This window comes from Diceros bicornis, chromosome 2 (genome assembly GCF_020826845.1).
Source record: "Diceros bicornis minor isolate mBicDic1 chromosome 2, mDicBic1.mat.cur, whole genome shotgun sequence".
Classification (NCBI taxonomy): domain Eukaryota; kingdom Metazoa; phylum Chordata; class Mammalia; order Perissodactyla; family Rhinocerotidae; genus Diceros; species Diceros bicornis.
This window is the reverse complement of record NC_080741.1, coordinates 79,146,845-79,168,434: the sequence shown is the minus strand read 5'-3', so window position 1 is coordinate 79,168,434 and position 21,590 is coordinate 79,146,845. Positions and strand designations below refer to the sequence as shown.

At 41.0% G+C, this 21,590-nt stretch overlaps 1 protein-coding gene across 3 annotated transcripts in view; it reads left to right on the top strand.

Moving 5' to 3' along the window:
* The first annotated feature begins 3,370 nt into the window (after positions 1-3,370).
* CHL1 (cell adhesion molecule L1 like) overlaps positions 3,371-21,590 on the top strand; it is a 223,129-nt gene continuing 204,909 nt past the window's right edge. For 2 of the 3 annotated variants that reach the window (XM_058563615.1, XM_058563596.1), the window contains exon 1: positions 3,372-3,532. The gene's annotated coding sequence lies outside the window, so the exon portion shown is untranslated. Of the gene's footprint in view, positions 3,533-21,590 lie in introns of all 3 variants that reach the window. The other variant, XM_058563606.1, reaches the window with a different exon arrangement.

The following is a 21,590-nucleotide window of genomic DNA, read 5'->3' as shown; positions in this document are numbered from 1 at the left end:
AGGAAGCTAGCCACAAGAGGTAGCTGGACATTTCTGACTGGAGGACAGGAAATCTTTCAGATCTTCACCAGTAATCAACAGATGCCTTAAAGCATGAGATTTGATAAACTTAGCATTATCTTAGCTATGTAAGCATAATGTTATTAATGGCCATAAAATTACCTAGCCCTTTTAAAATCCAGTGAAACTATCTAGTTCCATGACCTCTTAAGGCTGAATCACACATATTAATGATCCATGGCATGAAATACAAGATTTTACCTGTTTATTTGTTCCAGAATTATTGCCTTTTGATGTTTAATACATGTCCTTTTGTTCTTGTATTAAAAGACAAGTTAAAAGCGTATCGACTCTGTCAGTTTTAACTCTGCAGAGTTAATATGGTCTTCTTTAGCTTTATTAATGTCTAAACTGAAGGTGGCTGCTTTGTACTTCCAAAGTTGCCTTTGAGGGCCTCTCCCCCAGTGGAACATCCTGCCTTCCTTTATTACAGCAGCTTGCCAGAAAACCGCTGTCGATCTGCAACTATTCGGAACTGCTAGACTGAAATGCCATTTCCAAAACTACAGCTCTTCTGCTAAACAATTTTTCTAGGAATGATGCCATATCACTAGCTCCTCGGCTTTGTCAAAAGGCAATATACTCCTCCAATGGCCCCAGCTCTGGGAATGATACCAAATGATGGTTCAGCCTGGGGGTAGGCAGTAAATCAGCAGTAAAAGCTGAAAAAGACCCCAGCTTTTAATACCTTTTCTCTTTTTTCCAGATGACTGGGCTCTCTCTCTCACCTTCTGCTTCTCTTCATGAAGGAATCCCTTTCTCCCCTTCATTTGTGGTTTGATAGTTGTATTTTTATTTTACCTGGCCTTCCTCAATTGTGAGAGAGAAATTCACACCTTTCAAAGCTAATGCAACCCGATTTCCATGTGACATAAGAATGTAGTCTTTCTCTAGCACCTATGTGCAACTGTGTGATGCCTGATAGGGGAGGGTTGTCTGTGGAGTGGGAAATGGGCCTGAACAAAGTGTCAGACAGGAGAATGGGAGCCAAGAGAGGGTTTTCAAAGCAGCAGCAGAAGGGATCTTCAGCAAACATCCACTCCGGCTGAAGGCTGCCTTCTGGTCTCTGGTTCCAGCCTTCCTGGAGGCTGAGACAGTGGAGCTGTCAGTTCCTTGGGCCGGGAAAGCCTAGATTTGTTGCCTGCCCTTGATGATATGTTAAAAATACGAACCTATCCTTGGAGATAATAGCTATGAGGTGTTTTTTGGATGTGGAAGTTTAAGTCGTCTGCTTCCATTCTGAATTCCTTTAAGAAGATGTCCTTTAGTTGGCTAAAATACTTTATCTTTCTCTCAAATACTGTCCTTTGGGTTAATCATTTGTCTTCCTTCCCCCCGCCTTCCCTCCTACCCCCCCCGCCCCCCTTTCCTTCCTTATCTACTCTTTTCTTTTCTCACTCACTTCTTTCTCAAAATTAGTTGCTTGGGGTAAAGTGTATTGATTATATGCTGACTTAATGGCTGTCCCTAGTAAGCTATGCGGTTACTATTGGGCTGCTATTTGCTCATTTATATGTAGTGTTAGAATCTCAGAAGTATGTTATTTCCCTTTCAAGAAAACCCCATATTTAAGAACTGACACTTCATCTTTTGTTTCAGGTATGGTACCTTGGTATATCCTCTAAAATATTTTTGAATATTAGATTTAAAAAGAAGCAACAGGCAGTGTCTATTGAGTTTTCCACTGTACCCTAGCACCTAGAACAATGACTGATAAATAGTAGGTGCTCAATTAATATACATATTTTAATAATGATCCTGATGTCATGCAAACAAATCATGGAGAAAAGCAGAGATCTATGTTTAAGAGGACTCTGTTGGTCTAGCCAGGATGGAGTTCTGAGTCTTTTGCTCAGGGGATGTTTGCCCAGAAGGTAGTCAACTCCTGAGACCAACTTGGCTTTGTGTCTCCTTGACCCTGGAAATGTTTTCCTACAGGCACGGTATTTTCCCTGTTGGAATTTTATTCAATAGTCTATCTTTGTTTCTACTTTAGAAAACATGCCACGTGAATAATGATGCCTCGGGCAAAGAAATTACTCTAGCAGTACAATTTAAACTCAGTACAAATCCTGCCCTCACTTGCATTTGCAATTTGCAACGCAGTCAGTAAGAACCGTGCCCACACATGAGCTGATAGAATCGGGGCTGCAAGGTTAGCAATTATTAAAAATTAAAAGTCCACTTATTCATTTTCAAAATATTTTATTCAGTTGCTTCTGAAGCAGAATCCTGAGTTGCCTTCCCTCTTGCCGCTCACTATAGTGGCATCCAACTCTGAGGGTAGCTCACAGCTCTAAATGTTCTCATTGTTCAATGCACTAGATGAGAACAAAACCAGACTGTAAGGTCAAGCTCACTGCCTTAGTGGAGTAAAAATTAGCAGTCAACGATTCTCTTACCATCAAAGAGGACTTAAATTCAACAGGATTTTTTTAAAGTGGTATTGTGTGAAAATTTTGGAAAATATGATCATGATGGGAAAACAATGAAAGGGGTATATAAATCACTTATACTGCCTGTATAAGTGCCTGTAACTTTCCCATATTAATTTTGGAATCCTAGGCTGGAACTGATAATGCATCAGAAATGGCCTATTGCATTGGAAATAAGCACGCAGAGCTTTCTTCTACTCTATCATAGTGAATTAATACAGAATAGATAGGAAAAACATTAGGGAACACTATGGTAAAATTATAGACCATAAGTATTAAGACAAAATTTTTAAAAATGGGAACAGTGGAAGGTGCCTCAATTTATGTACGTAATAATTTGGCAGCTTATGGTAGTAGCTTCTTTTGTAAATTAAATAGCAAGCCCCACCATGCCTCTAAATGAGGAAGGAAAGCAAAAAGAATATTTTTAATAGGTCTATGGCATCACACCCCTCCAACATGCCATAATGGGGGAACCAGACTGGCGACCCGTTTCTGGAATATGCACTGGATGGAATCATCGGGAGGGGGACGGGTGTCTTTAAAATCTGTCTTTTGTGGATAAAAGGGGCAGCGATTCTACCTCTTTTCACCGTAGATGTTGAAAACGACGAGCAAAGTTTTGGCTTCGTCCCTTGCTTTGTACCATGAAATAAAAGTCTTAAGCCTGTAACTCTCCCTGTCCCATGGGAGTGTGCAAAGGGAGGGAAAATAAGCCGTGTGGGCGAGGGGTGGCGGAGCAGAACCGAGGAAGAGAGGAGAGGCGCGAGCCAGCGTCTGCCAGGAGGGCGTGGATGCGAGCGCACGCCAGAACAGGTCCTGCGTCCTCGCGGCCGGTGCCAGCGGCGGGAGGGGCCCGGCGGCTTCTCCGCGGGCAGACTCGCCTGCGGATCAGCCGGGAGCGGCCGGCAAGAAACTCGCTTGGATTCGCGCGGAGCTGCTGGACCCTCACGTCCTTCTCCCGCTCCAAGCCAGCTTGGGGGAGAAGTTTCTCCAAGGGAAGGTACCGAACGGATCTGGTGTCAGAGGCGACTCAGGTGTGTCAGAGGTGGGGGCAGTTTGCATCTGTCTTACTAGCCCTGGGGGAAGATCCAACTCACCGGTGGCCAACTCTTTGGGCGAGATGTAGGGAAGATTAAGGGTTTGCTCCTGGGGGTGGGGGGGGGGACAGGGATCAATCCCATTGTGGACAGGAAATGGTGCGCAATCAGGGCTCCATTCTTGCCCAAAGTGGGGGGGGGGGGGTGCGAGGTCCCTCAGCCCTAACCCGAGAGGAGACACCCCCCCTTCCCAGCCCCGCCCCCTGGTGGCTGAGCCTGGGTTGAGACAGCTCCAGGTCAGTCGGATGGAGTAAACGGGGTCCTCGAATCCTCCAGCACCCACTTTCTCCTCCAGGTCACTGGTACGTTAAACTCTCTTGTCTTTCCTCCAACCTCCCTTACCCCTACCCCTCCCTACTTTCTGGAGAGGATTCCAGACCCTCCTGAAGGTTCCAGCCCTCTCTCGAGTGGGGGGTCCGGGGTCCAGCTGGGTTTGGGGTCAGTCCTGGCTTCACTCCTCCCTGCCCCAGACCATCTCTTGGGTCGTAGGGCTCGGTTCCCTCCCCTGACCCCCGCCCCTGTCTTGCTGCCACTCTCAGGAGAGGATTCCAGATCCCAGGGGGGTTCCCTACGGGTAGCCGGCTTGAAATAAGGGATCTGTGGACCGCAGGGTTGAGGGGGCGAGAAAACGGGGAGGGCTAGGAGCTCCACCTCCGCAGACCGCCGTGGGGGCGAGAGGGCAGGCTGGGGTCCTGGTTGCCATGGCTCCCTGGTAGCCGAGCTGGGGGAGCTAGAGATGCCAGTCACGGATGGTCCCTTCTTCCTCTTTGTGCCTCTCTCTCTCTCTTTTTTTTTTTTGAGTGCGAGTGTGCGTGGGGAGGGAGCAGGGAGAAAGTGATTAATTTGGAGAGCAGGGATTGGAGCCGGGAGGCTGGGGAACGCCATCCCCTTCATTCCCACTCCTCTTGCTCGCCGGGAGCCACACTTTCTCAGTCAGGGGCAGGGCTGAGGAATTCCTGCGAAAACCCGGGGGTCAGAGAAGCCGCGGCCGCGCCGGCCCAGGTACCCACGCCCGGAGCCGCGCCCTGGGGTGAGCGCAGGGTGGTGGTTGGGCTGTCAACCGGGAAGGCGGGCAGGGGAAGCGTTGGGAGGCCAGTGGCTGAGCACAGGTGTGTAGTTGCACAGCAGGGCGGCGCGGCGGGGAGGGAGCCCCCGGCTCAACACTCAGCGAGGGGCGCTGGGGCTCAGCCCGGCCCGCGGGAGCGGCGGAGGAGCCCCCAAGCCGGCAAGTGGCCGCCGGGCACGCGCGTGGGCGACTGCGCGCTCGCTGGGACGCCCGGGGCGGGGGCGGGGGCGAGGGCGAGGAATTGCGCGTGCGCGCGGAGGTGGGCAACTGGTGAGCCACCTGGGCTCTTTCAAGGCAGAGTCTCCCTGGGTGCTCACGTGGGTTCGAATTCCAGCTCCAAGGTCTCTGTGATGTGTGATTTTGGACGAGCCATTTAACTACTCTGTGCCTCAGTTCCCCCTTTTAAATAATAGGGATAATATCAATACCTTCCTTATTGGGTCGTTGTACAGCTGGAATGAGATAATCCAAATAGACAGTTTAGCCCCTTGTCTGATGCATAGTAAACATTCAAAAGTTATAGTGGCTGATGGTGTTACAGTTATTATTAATTAATCCTCAATTTAATTAGATTCGGTGCATTCTCATTTCTCTGCAGCTTTTTCTAATTTTAGGAAATATCAATTAATATTACTGCCCAGTCCAACTCCTACAAAGCTCTGGATTGCAGCAGATTGGAAGATATAAACTGAACTGCTGGTCAGGTTGGCTTGTCAGTATATTGATGAAGAGAGAAGTTTAGAATGCTATTTGGGGAAACTTTTAGTGACAGAAAAAAATAAGTTTATTCTCTGACTTTGTATGTAAGACTTTGTGTTTCCTCGTTGACATGCTGATGTTGCAGTTGGATTTGTCCTAATTTCAGTCTCTTTGTGATGGACCACCTTGTGGCTTTGATGGTTTAACTTGATTCTAGAATCTAGTGTATAACCCACCTTTCCATTTTATGGCCTTAAGTGCTACAGTGGATTTACCTCCAGTAATGGCAGAGCATAGTGTATAATCATTGCTTGCAAGCTCCTGAGTATTGTCCATGAATAAATGGAGACAAATGGTTATTTCTGGGCACGTGTGAGTACTGGCTATGGCAGTTCATTAGAAATCTCTTTGGGGACATGTTTGTACCCACTTCACTGCAGAAGTGCAGGACTATGATGACTAATATATGTTTTCCAGATTGTTCTCTGTTGCATATATACTTATGGGTCCTTTCCTTTAAAGAAAAGGCTGTAGATGTTTATTGCTATCTCATGGTTATATAGATGCTCCAGTTTACCTGGTGATAAGCAAACTATACACCCCAGGGAACTAATTGCAGGTCTGATAGGATTTGATGTTGCATATAATCTATTTATTACCTTTAAGTTAATTCCTCCCATTAAATGAACTGATTTTAAATAAAATTTTAAAAATCATTTGCTTATCAAAATATAGGCGTGTCTTGGTGGATCTGAAGCAAGTAAAACCAGACAGATGTCACCATCACAAAGCTCCTTGTGATTTTTACAAAATAGACCTCACCTAGGAAAATATTTGCTGGATAGAAGCTTGATTTTATAGTGTTACTTCTGAAATCTTTGAACACAGGAGGCTGTTTGATCCAACATTGCTTTGTTAAAATAATTAGGCTGATTCTGTAGGCTGATTCATTTTTATGGAGAATTAAAAAAGAGTAACGATCAAGACTGATTTAAGATTCTACTAGTCTTTATCTCATAAAGGAAAATTAAGTAATAGAGGGGGCTAACGGTGTCAGATTTGCAGGAATAAGTGTCAGGAAGCTCTGTGAGTATCAATTCAGATAGCAGAGTATTGCCTCAAGTTTGACTTGTGCGTGACAACACCCCCTTCTTCACAGTGAATATGTCATCTTTAAAAGGTACCTTGAGGAATTAGTGTGACAGCTTGCTTGAAATTCGTGTGATCATTTACATATTGTTTCCCAGGAGCATTGGCATTAAATGTTTCATTTATTGGAAATTATTTTGCCCTTTGATTTATGACAGCCAACAGTGCCACAGAGTCTAATGTATTTTAGAAACAAAAATTTAGCTTTGCACTATTTTGTATTTTCTCTAAAAATCTAAGCAATAATGCAGATGGAAGGCTTAAGGTAGGCCAAAGACAAAGGGTGACAGAAGAAAACGATGACAGAGTGGGAGTGTCGAGTCCTGAATTTGGGGAGCTAATTGACATGTAAAGGTATAATCTTGAGGACCCACTTGTCTCTATACTAAGGCTGTTTGCAGTGATGTGCTATATTATCTGATTCAATCAGTGTTCCTTGTTATTTTTTCAAATCGAGACCGAGAATACTATATTTTCAATTATGAACATTTTGATTACAGCTTCATTCTAACTAACTAATTCAGTCTGAAGAGAATGCAATTATTATGGTGATTTACATACAATATGCTAAGTTAACACAGCTAATGAGTGAAAGCATAATATTCTTTCTATTCATTCCTGGAAAAGTATTGTGCTAAGCGTTCTTTCAAAGAAAAGAGTACATTATTCGCCAGCATTTTATGTCTACCTACAAGTAGAATTGGCATTGAGCCATTTTCTCTGCTGTTAAAGTGAAATCTCTCACATTTTGGCAGTCACATGCCTCCCACTCTCCCTTGAGCGGAGGAGGGGGATGGAAACAATTCTCAATTTAATTAGATATGGTGCTTTCTCCTTTCTCTTCATCTTTATTGGAGGAAAGATTCTGTATTTTCTAATTTTGGAGGCTGGTTAACACCTTAAACATTACTAATTACTACAGTTTATTTTATGTGTGTTGCAATAGTATAGTTAGTTAATTATAGCTTTCTCATTAGCATCATGTAGAGAATAATGAATTAACACATCCCTTTGATCAAGAGAACATCCAAGTTTATCTTCTGAGAATAAAAGTGTTATTGTGTTACCGAAAGTCACTATAATTTTCCGAAGAAACAAATTGGTTGGAATTCTCTCGCACTGGGATAAGAAGCTTGATGAATGAGTTGGATTGATCACAAACGAGAGGGAGTAGAGCTGTGGTTGCTTGGCAACCTAACATTATTCTGCAATTTCTTCTGGTATATTTATCCAGTAAACTAGAAAATTCTGTTTTGTTAATGAATGTTTTTAGTCAGTGCACAAATAGACCATAACTAATTGAGATTTTATGTATTGTGGATAAAAAATGATCCTGCTTACCTTCCCATTGTGTTTAGATAATAAAAATACAAAGAGAAAGCATATTCCGTTTTCAATATTTTTATTTTCTGTAAAAAATATTTATTTCTTTTTCACATTAATTTGTTCCTACCAAAAGATTGCAACTTGTTTATCTCTTTGGAAGTCAAATTATTAGGGGTGTGTGTGTGTGTATTTATTCACAATTTTCCAGTAAGAATCGGAAATAGAGTTTGAATTCTTCAAAAAAATCATGGTTTGCTAGTTGAACTGACAATTTGGTAAATTTAGGGAGGCATAAACATCCAATCCAAATGACGCGGGCAGATGATGATAAGAATAACAAATGTATTGCATTTGGCAAATATAGTAAATACACTCTGTTCTTTGACCAGGGTTTCTTCTCCTGGTGGTCTTCTCACATTCTCTCTTCCAATGTTTGGGTGCATCTCATTTCCCCCGTAGTTTCAAAGTAGGAGCTCAGCACAGCCGTTGGTTGCCTATCTTTCAAAATCACCTCTCCCTGACTCCAGGGACTATGAGATACTGTTTTCCTATTCAGCCTATGAATTTCAGTGTGCATCACAATTCCCATCTCAGATCATAAAATCCTTGAGGGCACATGTTCGTTTTATGGATCTTATAAATCCTTACAGTGTTTGGCACAGTGAGAAACAAACTGGGTGGTTAAATGCACCGGTTGTATAATTAGGCTGCCAGGGTCTGAATCTAAGTCTGCTGACTCTTGCTGTGTGGCCTTGGCTAAGTCATTTTAACCTCTCTAAGACTGATTTCTTCTATGGAAATGAGGGATGATATCTATACCCAGCTTATGTGCGTTATTGTGAGCGTTATATGGGGCAATCTTTGTAGACAGCTTGGTAGAACTTATTAAGCATTCACTAAATTCTGGCATTTTACTATAATAATTATTATCTTTCTATTCCACGCTCAGTGTATGAATGGATAAAGACAGAGAGATAGATGTGTGTGTGTGTGTGTAGCCCTGTGTATGTGAATAAATGTGAGCTGTGATGGATGGTGCAATCAAATGGAAAATTGTTGATACCTATGTCAATTATACACACATATACTGGTCGTGATTTTTTTCACATATTTGAAAGATCCTAAGAGTAGTAGTTCTGAGGCTTGGCTGAAATGCGAATCACCTGGAGAGCTTTTTAAACGTAGCAACCCAGATCAATCCAATCAGAATCCCCCAGGGGTGGTGACCAGGCATGTGGATTTTTAAAGCTTCCAGTGAGATTCTGATGTACCACCAGCATTGAGAACCTCCACCTTAGATTTGGGTAGGTCTTCTATAATATTGTGTTGGCCTGAGGCATTGACTCACAAGTTACCTTGTTGTCATGAAATGTGGTTTGAAGAGAAAGAAAGCTTTGGCAAACCTCTGAGGTTTTTCTTACTAATCCCTTTGGTTTAAACAAGCACTTTATTCTCTGAAGAGCTCAAATGCACTTTTCATTTACTGTGTATTATTTCATTTTTCAGCCAAATGTCTCTGTGAAGATGGTAGGAAAGAAGTCATTATCCTGATTTTGCAGATGAATGGAGTGAGCCATGGTGAAGTTAAATGATTTGATTAGATTCATACATTTAGAACAGGCCCTAAGATATTAAAATTCCTGTGACTTTCGAGTTCTGGATATTGCTGAGTTTTGCCTTGAGATTTCAAATGAGGGAGGATGAGTTATTGTTTTTGGACTAAATAATTTGTAAGAAAGAGCTGTATAGATGAGAATTTCTACCTTTCTTGTTATAATCATGCAATGTAATGAAAAGCAGATATTTTTTATAAAGAAGAGGCATCTCCTATTTAGGATCCAAACCAATGTCCCTTGGACTGAACCCAGCCTACATATGTGTTTTGTTTGGCCCAAGGAGTGTTTAAGAAATATTTCAGCCAATATTTAAAAAGCAGAGATTTCACATAAAAATTCATATTTCCGACTTATCTGGAAATAATTGATGTTCTTGCACTATTGGACCTGAATGCTCAGGTAGCAGAGAGTACGATAGTCTGTGACTGCGTAGCATGTCCTCTTGGTGGTCTTAAAGGACCCAGAGTTTTGTGTCCTCTTTGGGTAAAACCTGACCTCCTCTTCCTTTCATTTTGATTTTTTTCTTATATATAGGTCATACTCAAAGGGGCAATTGAAGGGAATTTAAAGAAGAGGCCACCTCTTTTTGGACAGGGTTGGGGGAAACCAACAAGAGCTGCTGAAGCACCTCTGGAGCTGTTACTGCCCCTCATCCAATGGAACAATAGGAGAGGGAAGTTACTGGAAGGAGAAGAGAGCAGTAGCTCTGGGGAAGGGCTGCCAGATGGGACTTGTGGCTTTAGGTAGAAAAATAGCCACTATCAAGTCACAAGACACTGCTCTCCTCCCGTCTTGAGATCTTCTGTTCCTTCCTCAGACAGGCCAAACCATCCAGGAGTCAGAGGGCAAGGGAGCCTGGTCCAAGTGGTCAGCAGAGGTCAGTTCCCTCTGCACAGAGCGGGGTAGAGGAAGGTGGAGAATGGATCTGAATCTGGTGGGATAATGGTAATTCTTAATAAAGACTATCCAGCACACCTTGAAAGCTTCAAATTTATGCAATGTGGGTAATGAGGAAGGACAAAGCTTGAATTGCCAAAAGCAGAGCGAAATAGAGAATTGTTAAATATACATTCAGGGCCATCTTCTCCCATTTTCCTTTGTCATTTCTTTCTCTGCCCTGCTTTCATTGCCCCAGGTGGGCATACTCATTCCCGGAGGTGGGTTTCAGTTGCAACCTCCAAACTTCAAAACAAATTTGTCCATTCCCTTGCATTATCTCTGCTTTCCAAGACGAGAGGTGATACAGCAGAGAGACTAATGCAAAAGGCATATTACAGCTTCTATGGTAACAGTTTTATATTTTTAGCAGAGGTTTCTCCCTAACAAAGCTTTTGCTGTAAGTGGTGATTCTAATGCTAGGGTTTGCAGGTATCATGCCTGGGAAGTGGAGATACCCTCCAATAACAGTCTGGCAGCCTAAAGTCTCTGTAGCCTGGACGGTTGGATCTGTGGATGACATAGTGGTAGCAGGGTGAAGAGGGCGGGGAAATAGATCAGGGAAGCATTGGTAGTATCCTGATGTGAGGAATTTGTGTTTTCTGGTGTTAAGGAATGTATTCTCCAGTGTAATAGAAGGTAAGTGGGTAAGAAGAATGTGGCAGTTTTTGATCATTTGATCCTATTAGAATTGATTGTGAATTCAGTTTGTTATTGCATTGAAGACCTTCGATAAAGAATGTGAAATGACAGAATATCAGCTTATTATGGGATGTCTTATCTGTTGATGTGTTCAAAGGAAGTCACATCTCATGTACAAAGGTTCAAGGTGAAGATAAATATTGACCTTTTCTGAGACTCTGTCACTTGACACTGCATTTCCATCCATTCAGAAGATTACTTTTGAAGATTTCTGTTTAAAAAATCTTGCATTATTTGGGTGCTTTAAGCTCTTTAGAGAATTTTCTCATATCGTCTTATTTGACTTTTACAACAATGTGGTGAGCAAAAAGAGACAGGTTGTTAGCCGATTTTACAGAGAAAAAAACTGAAGCAAGGTCAAATAGCTGGGTAGGCAGTGGTGAAGCCAAAATTATAGCTCAGGTATACTTATTTGTAACCCAGTTCATAGTCCACTCTACTGCTTTTAGAGTTCTTTATTTGGAAGAAAATGTTGTATAACTGATGGTGAATCTTTTTTTTAAAGCAAATAAACTGAGGGATATATAATGAGTCTAGGGGAAATATTGAAAACTTCACTGGTTATATTTCCAAGGTTGAATGTAGCCCTGCCCAAAGATAAGGAGATTAGATTTTCCATAGCTTCCTTAATTCTATGATACATTGATTGATTGATTATAGACTGTGTGAGACATTGACAGTGACCAATCATTAAAAAAGCTTTTGTTGAATAACTGCTTTGTGCTATAGATGGGACTAAGGCTGTGCCAGGCAGATACTTAAATAGCTGCCACTTATTGAATGTTTATGATGTATTTTGCACTCTCTGCATCAGTGATTTGAGGGAAGTACTACTATTATAATACGCATTTAAAGCTGGGTGGCACAGACGTAGTGGGGGGTCCCTGTCCAAGGTCATACAGTATGGCTTGGAAGTGGCAGAGCCAGGGTTCAAACTCAGAAGTATCTGATTCCCAGCCCCACGCTCTTAACTGCTACACTGTGTTGCTGCCTTTGAGTCCACCACACCCCCTCAGCACCCTGTCTTAGTTTGGGCTATTATAACAAAGTACCATAGACGGAGTGGCTTATAAACAACAGAAATTTCTCATAGTTCTAGAGACTGGAGGTCTGAGATCAGGGTGCCAGTTCAGTTCTTGTGAGGGTCTTCTTCCCGGCTGCAGACTGCCAAGTTCTCATTGTAGTTTCACAACAAGAATGGCAGAAAGAGCACAAGAGAGCTCTCTGGGGTCCCTTTTATAAGGGCACTAATCCCATTCATGAGGGCTCTACCCTCGTGGCCTGATTACCTGCCAAAGGCCACACCTCCAAATAACATCACATTAGGAATAGGATTTCAACGTAGGAGTTTTGGGGGATACACAAACGTTCAGTCCATTGCACACCTTTTCTCTTCTGTCTCAGATTGCTTTTCCCAAGTATGTAATGTCCATCAGTGCCCCCTGGATTAGCAGGATTCTCTAATTATGGTCTTTACCAAGGACCAGAACTTGTCCCTGTTGTCCATCCAGATTTACCTGTTCTGTGTCTCTATCTCATGTAAACAGGTGTAAAAGTAGATATAAAGGACTCCTCCTAAGGTATTACATGATGATGCATACTTATCCAAGGAACAGTGGCATTTAAAAAGAGGGTTTAAAATCCTTAATGCAAAGGATTAATTGTGGAAGGCTTCCCCATGTGGGAGATATATTGAGAGAGGAGGACATTTGTGTTCTGTCCAAAATCATGCCATAAAAGCATTTGGTGTCTGACTCTTCCTATAACAGGCTGTGGGCACCAGTATATGTAAAAATCAACCTTTACCCTCCCCAAAGCTTTTGCTTGCCCTCATTACCAATTCTTATTTCTTAGCAGAAATGTTTCTGATGCTCTGTAATATCAATATGCATGGGTTTCCCTCACATCTGGGTGTTATATGTAACCAATTCCATTACGCGGTTGGCATTTCCACAGAGGTGTGAGTATCTGCCACTCCAGATTAAGATAGAAATAGTTGGTAATGGCAGATGCCATATCCCAGCTTGACTGTTCTTGAAAGTGACACCTATCATAGTGATGGCACTATCTTTATTAGCAGCTGTCAATTAAGGTAAGGCTTTGGAGGAAAAAAAATTTAACTCTATTCTAGGCATGGTCAGTATATTTGGGATTTTTGAGAGGTGTTTGACTTTTTGGTTTGGGATGTTTAGAAGCAAATATTAATTTTTTTTTTTAACGTGCAAGATATAAATAGCATTTTCAAATGCCGAGTGGCTCCAAAGGATTCTTTTTTGTGTAATAGGGGCAAAAATATGTTTGCTTTCTGCTTTGGCTAGGCAGCAGATCTCATTTCCTTGGACTATATGGAATAGATTTGCTATAAGTCTTTTGTTTGGCCTGTGCCTGCTTCTCTAGAGTACAGTGCTTGGCTTCTCAAGAAATACATTTATTTTTGTGTTATAAATTCAGAGACTTTCTAAACTTGTTCTGTAAAATGCATCTGATGACAGTGGAGAATTCATTCATTAGATTAAATTACTTAAAGCATTATACAATGGCCGGAAATTGAAAACATTGCCCACAATGGTAAACAAACAAACAAAAATAATAACAATTTTAGCATCTTTAGACTACACCAGAAGGAATAATAGACTGCTTTGGGTTATTTGTTATTGTTTACTAATTTGAGACATATACTATTATCCGTAAAGGAGATCTGAGTGAATGGATAAAAATAGAAAGCCAAAATAAAGGTGTTTAAATTTGACCTTGACTTCATTTTGCTTTGTAACCTCTAGCAATTCTCAGTGGAGTTAGATTTCAAAGGGTCTCAACAGACCACTCTTTCCATGCAGACAAGTTTCTGCATGTAATTGATTTGGGCTGAATAGATTTTGAATGCAATTGATTTGCTTGAAATAATACTAAAGGACCAGCATTGAGCAATTCTGGTGCAACTCATGTGTGCTCCTGTGAGTCAAGTTCAAATAAATTGGATTTGACCTTAACCACTATCCGATCAAAAAAGGGCTGGCAATCATCAGAGTGAATGCCATCCAATTATGTATAAAAATTGATGAGTTGTTTGAATTGGAAATTGACCTCCATACACAAAACTTCCCTTTGAAAACTTGGTTCTTACCTTCTATTTTCCTGCTTCACCAGCTGTAAACTGAGGATAGAAACATTTACCGCTGCCTCCCAGTGGCAGTTGGAGGATTAATGAGCTAATATTTGTAAAGTGCTTTGAAGATAAAAGTGCCAGCTATTATTATTACTAATAAACCATTTTTCTCCAGTGTAATTTTGGACAGCAGCCATTAAAAACCCATTACTTTATTTAACAGTAAAACAATCTGCTACAGCCTAGTATTTACTGCCTCAATTAAGCATGCATTCCGCTTCCTTTGCCCCTCCAAGTTGAGATGAGGAGGGACAGAAAGGTGTGTGTCATCATTTCCCAAGTTCATTTAAATAATAAGTTAACAGAGTGGGTGCTTATAGTGGAGAGTCGTTTGATTATCTAAAAACTAGACCGTGTCCTTAATGGGAGGCTCATTTGGCTGTACATTTGGTTCTGTGCCCTGTGAAAGGAATGGAATGCTCAGTTCTAGATTTTTATTCAACTGGATTTACATTGCATTTACTGTTTTTGAAGATAGCCTTCCAGTATCTTCTCAGTTATTTAAAACTGGTTCCATGAAAGAAACAAGTTTATTTGGGTGGTTGTATATGTGTAAGTGCATGGGGGTGCTGTATTCACTATTCACAACTCATACTAAAACTAAAGTGGGAAACTGAAGTAATTATGCGGCTACTCCCAGTCCACAAATATTAAAAAATAAAATTGTAGGTCTTGAATTATACAGAGTAGTTTGTTAATCTGTAATTAATGAATAGTATTAAATCTCCTCAATCCCAATTTATTTTGACCTATGTAGATGTCCTAAAATATTAAATGATACAGAGTAGTGTAGCTATGTCTCACCTGTTGCCAAAACAATGCTCACGTTCCCCTATGAGGTTTTACTACTGCAAATAAGAGTAAAAATATAAAATAAATCATGACTAAAATCATAACTCTTCATTTGGAGCTTTCTCACCAGTACCTCCATATTTAAATCCTAGGCCAATATATAAAAGGTGAACAAAAGAGGCCTCATAGCAACCTAAATCTCTGGCTCTGCAAAAATTCACCAAAATGCAAGCATTTCATTATGGAAGGACCTTCCTCGTGCAATGACTCTTTGCTCTTAATTTAGAACCACTCTAATAAGCAATCATTGTCTGTTTTATTTAGTGGATGACAGAGTATAAACTGCAAGTTAGAACACATGAAGGAAATTTTGCAGATTCATTCACACACAAAAGAAGTTAGAACTAGCATCTCTTCAGCAAGAGAGGAGCATAGAAAGACTAGAGACAACTCAGAAATCATAATGACTATATGGGTGGTCCTGAGTCATTAAGAAATTATGAAATAGTTAAAAAAATATTTTGGTATATCACCAATAGACATACAGATCATTTATCTGAAAATCATGTGAAACCTCTTTCCTAGTGATCTAGCTGTTTAAGAATGTTAAATTCAGATACAAAACAGCAATAATAAAAGCCCCAAACCTTTTATAAGATGTCCCTCTAGAAGCAATGCACTAATGACTATCCAAGGTACAACTGTTTTCAGGTAAGATTTTGTATCACCCACTGCAAGTGTATCACAGTGTATTTTTTTTTTATTATTATTATCACTTAGGGAGACCATGCTTTGTAAATACTATCACCATTCCATTGACTTCTGGAATTGAGCTCATGCTATTTTCATCATTTATTTTGTTGAATTGTGTATGGGGAATTCACCATATGGCTTAAAACTGTTTAAGACCTCAGAAGGTATGTGTTTTGCATATGAGATTCTTGGGGAAATACACAAGCTGCTTATCATTTGGAAGAAAAGTACCTGGAGGCTTATGTGTAGCTATGAGGGAAAATGATGAAAAATGATTGTGAAATGTGACCATGTAGCAATTTATGTAAACTGTAAAGGGATATTGTTCTGGTTCTATGGCTACATGACAAACTAACCCATGACTTCAACAACAACTTAAGAAAACAACTATTTTATGCAATCTCATGATTTTGTGGTTAGGAATTCAGGCTGGGCTGGGTGATTTCTTCAGCCCCCTCCTAGTGACAACTGTGCTCACATGGTTGTGTTCAGATGGTGGCTGGGCTGGGCTGGTGGCCCCAAGATGGCTTCACTTGCAGGTCTGGTGCTGTGGCAAAGAGGGCTGAGCTCAGCTGGGCCCCCCTTCCGTTTCATGTAGTCACATGGCCTCTCCACTGGTCTCTCCAGCAGGTCATTGGACTTCTTACATGATGGCTCAGGGCTCCAAGGGCCCAACTTAGAAGATTGTTATTTGTCTTACAGGCTAGGACTGGAACAGGTACAGCGTCGCTTCCACTGTAATCCATTGGTACAAGCCATCAAAAACCAGTCCAGATTCAAGGGGAGCACTCATCCAACTACCTTTCTGGAGGATTCTAGTAGATAGGGTAGGAAGAAATCAAAAGAAAGACATGCTAATGAGCAGAATTATCAAACCCACTGTGACACCATTTATTCACCACATCATTGCTTTACAAAGTGGAAAAAACCAAGGAACAAGTAGAACAACCCGCTGCCCTAAGGGGAACTTCTTTCTCTTTCCATTTCCTAGATATCTTAAGCCCAGGAGAACACATGACTGAGAAGGCAGTGTGACAGGAGAGTGGACTTTGCCTGGCGGGAAGTGCCTGTGGATTTGTCTGGAGGGTGAGGCTAGAAGTGAGAAGAGGGTGACAAGTTGGCTGAGAATACTTTTGGCTGAGTCTTCAGCAGGATGGGCTTTTCTCATGCTTTGTTTCTCTGATCCGTTTCCATGTATGCTTACTCTTTTCCCTTTAGCTTGGAAGTGGCTTGGGCTTGGGAGAACCAGGAGTGCCTCAGGAGAGTGAGAAGGGCCACGGTGAAACCCAAATGCCAGGAAACAAGGAGTTGACTACTTAGAGGGCGCAAGGCACCAGACTTGAGGAGGGAGGGAAAAGAGCTTCTCCATTTCCTTCTATTTACCCGTTACAGCCACAAACAGAAAAGCGAGCAGGTTTCTTGCCCCAAAATGCTGATGAGCGTTTGGCTGCTAATCAACCCTCCTTTGCCTCGTTTCAGAAGCATGACTATAATGGAGGGGGACTAGTGGGTAGTGAGTACCAGCAGTGTTCTTATCTCTTCCTGCAGTACTGTGAGAGCACAGAGCAAGAAGCCCGTCAAGAATATACAGCAGGGGAGCTTTCTTGGGCTATTTCTTCTCTTCAAATGCTCACTGATAATGGATGAAGAACAACGGCTGCCATGCCTGATGTGGGTTCGACTTGTGTTCTCACTGCCTCTGCTTCTTTATTTTCTCTGATTCTCCCATCAGAGTCTTCCTGCTATGGCATGTCATTTTTCTCTCAGCGCTTGGGAGCCGTGCGCACTATCATTCTTGTGCTTCTGAAGCATTATCCCACCCTCTGATAAACACAAGTAGATGTTTTTCTTTTGAAGTCTTGCCGAAAGCACTTACAGAATATTGCACTATATTTTTCATATTGCAAAATGTAATGTGCCTAAAATGCTACACTATGGTGAATTTAATTCTATACTGGTAATGCTGTAAATTGCTTTTGAATGAAAGACACAATGCGTATATATCATTTAATTTGATACTAATAACAACTGGCTATTTAAGCAAGGTGGGTATTAATCCTGTTTAGAGAGTTAAAGGAACTCATGGAACTTATGTGTGATAGTGGAGCTGGAACTCAGTTATCTGATTTTGTCTTGTCATTTTAATGACAAATCATTTAGCCACTGATAAAAGGTTTCCTTATTCCAAAAATGCAAGTTTTCTGAACAGGTTTTGTTTTTAGATGACATAACCTAAAGTCTTATAAATTTTAAATTCTACTTTCTTAGATTTTAGGAAAAAAGTGTAAGAAATGGTAGAAATTGGTGATGGTAGTAAACTGAGGGTTCTACAATGAGTTTGCATTAAAAAAAAAAAAAACTATTGGGGAGCCAGCCCGGTGACGCAAGCGGTTAAGTGCGAGAGTTCTGCTGCGGCGGCCCGGGGTTCGCTGGTTCGGATCCCGGGCACGCACTGACGCACTGCTTGGCAAGCCATGCTGTGGCGGCGTCCCATGTAAAGTGGAGGAAGATGGGCCGGATGTTAGCCCAGGGCCAGTCTTCCTCAGCAAAAGGAGGAGGATTGGCAACAGATGTTAGCTCAGGGCTGATCTTCCTCACACACACACAAGAAACAACAAAAAAAAACAAACTATCCGGGCTTTGGACACACAAGCAATCCTAGATTTTTCCACAGTTTCTTTTGGCATAGCAAAATACATTTTTACTATAACAGAGAGCACCTTTTTGCCAGTCTTACTTTAGCAAATTGCCATTTCCTGCCCTCTATATCTTTTCTCTACTTTTAAACAACCACAAAGCCTGCTTCAACTTTCTCTTGACACCCTGGGATTTATTTCTCATGAGCTTTTCTGGAAAATTCCTTATTCAGTCTTCTAATCACTAGACCACTGCAACCTTCTTCTCACTGGATTTTTGCCTTTTATAGTCGCTCTTCTCCACTAAGACCTAAATGTCACTGTTCAAATCCCCTTTCTCGCTTGTCACTTTGACCGTGATGTCCCTTCCTGAAAATTTCCCCTGGCTCCCTACTGCTTTGTGGGCCACGTAAGTGTCACACTTGGTTCCCACATTCAACTGGACTCAGTCTTCATTATTCCCCTCTCCTTTCCTGTATTCCTAGAGACCCTCTTCTTTTACTCAACGACTCGCTGCTCCTGTCTCCTCAGAGCTCCTGGCTTCTGAGACAGATTTCCTGCTGTCCTTTCTTCTTAAAATCACCGGTCAGTCACTCAGTAATCTCCGATTCTCTAAGACCGTGCTCCCCGAAATGCACCATCTTTAACTATTTTTGTCATCCACGATTTTGGTGCCATCTACTATAATTTACTTGAATTTTTAGCTAGCTCATTAAAAAAATACATTGACTTAAAATGGAGGTTTTATTTCACAACTATAAAGGAAACACTAGTATCAATGGGAAACAATGAGAGTTAATTACAAACATTAATACAATGAAAACAACCCAAAGTCATTAAATTCTAACTAGATATTGTTGCCTGCCAAAGGTCTGGGCTTCAGTCCTGCTCTCTCTTTATAAAATAGCAAGATTAATCAAGTTAAAGTGCTGCTAATGCTATAGTAGGACCTACCTGAGGCTTTCAACTTTTTATGGTCAGAAGGATTAAACGAGAATTCAAAGGGGATGTTCACTTACATCATGCCCAAAGTACTTCTTATGATCATCTGAGGACTGAGAATGATACTGCTCTAGCATATGCAGCCCAACTCAAGGAGGGTGAAGACACCACGAAGAAAAACTCAACATATTCTTCCTCTCTCTTTATCATATTATGTTCCTGCATTTAATCATTAAATAAAAATTTAGGAAGTTCTTGCTGTGGAAAAACCACTATGCTGGATAGACGAATTCCAAGATGAATTAGATGTAATTGCTGTCTAGACTTCGGTCCTAGAAGCTCAGATAATGTGGAAAGGGCCATTCTGTGGTTGGTTCTCTAGACATAATAAGCATGTGAAATGAAAAAAAGGGGGAAAAAAGGAAAATAATGATAAGGACTTCAAATGTTAGGATCTGACTATGAAATACCAGGATTTTCTTAACTCCTGTTCATATTTGTATAATCTTCTTCCATTTTTCAAGTGAAAATATTTTGTGCATTTTCTAAGAGACATGGAGGCTGTGTGCTGCTTTGTCAATATCACCTTCTTATTGGCCATAGTAATGCTTAAATAATTGACTTGTTGAATCTTTTATACATTGTATTTTAATTACATTTACAACTCTATGTAATTTCACTTTTTAAAAAAGGTATGGAAATGAATATCCACAGTATTGATTAGTGATGGATATTCTTGCTTCTGATAGCACCTTGAATAATGCATCCCTCTCTTTGATTGCTGTGGATTTTTCATTTATACCTAGAAATACAGAAAATATAACTTATTCAAAGTTCAGTAGGAAGAAGTGCTTGTTATTAGAGTTTATAAAGCAATAGTTACAATGAAGTGAAGTATTCTAACTTTATCTTCTGAAGTTACTCCTTGCAAAGATTAATTATGTGCACCTAATAAGTAACAGGGCAAGGCATAATTTAGAGACTATAAAGTTGAAAATTTGAACAGATAGTGTGCACATACACATATGTACATATACATAACTGTCTTTTTTGCAAATCTCCATAGCCTCACTTATGTTGAATTCACTCTCTTAGGCTATACTTTCTCATAAAGCATTCATCAGTAAACTGAAAACCTCTCAAAATTGTCATGGATTTCCTTATACCACGTTTATTATGGGCAAAAAGTGACATCCATTTCTTGGCCACATACAAGGTGATTAATTATAAAACTGTTCTGTGCATGGAAGCGTCACTCTCAAAAGCTTTACAACTTGGTTATTGAGAAAGATGCCACTGCCATCTATTGAAAGAGTGAATAGTGAAATTTACTTCTGAGTTTGCCATTTTATGATTTCTGAATTCTTTTGACTTTCAACATTTCTAAGCATTTTTCTTTATTGGTTCCATGAATCAGTCAGTTTCATCAAATTTGTCAACTGCCAGCCTGATCCTTTGGAAATTGGTATAATGAATGTTCTGCGTGGGAATATATGCCTTTAGAGATATTTTAAACCTAAGAAACCTTAGTTCCTCCATAGGCATAAGATGTCTTTGGCCACCCAAGAACATTGCTGGAGGTTACTTTTGACACTGACAAAGTGGACCATATATTTCGGGAAAGGGCTGCTAAATATGGCCATTCATACACAGATAACTAGCATTTTCCCATTTTCTAGCATTTTCCCCATTTAGCAGTGGTTTCTGGAAGCCACACCCAGACTTTCTTTTTCAGCGATGTTGATTTATGGAAATGCCTTGATAGAGGCTCGAAAGCTAACACCAAATGCAGCAGTGCAGAAAGACTGCAAATCATATTCTTCTTTGTCAATATTTTCACAAGGGCAGCGTAAGATATTAAATCACCTGGAATTAGCTATGTGCCATTTCAGCAACCTTTTGCTCAATCTGCTACAAGCTGCTTATGCTGATTAGCAGTTTAAAAGTCTGCAGAGGAAGGAAAATTTTAGTACCTTGTTTTTTTTTCCCTTTAGCCCTGTGTGCACTGGGGAGGAAATTATGTTCTGTGCAACTCCGGAGTAATTTGGTTTGACCAGACTCATGCTGGAAAATTACAATATCAGGAAAAATTTACCTGTGGGGCTATAGCTATGCTCCCAGATACAAAACAGGAGAAGAAACTGTATCTCCAAGTGAAGTGTGTATGTGTGTGTGTGTGTTGTTCTGATTCCAAGGAGTCATTCATTCATAC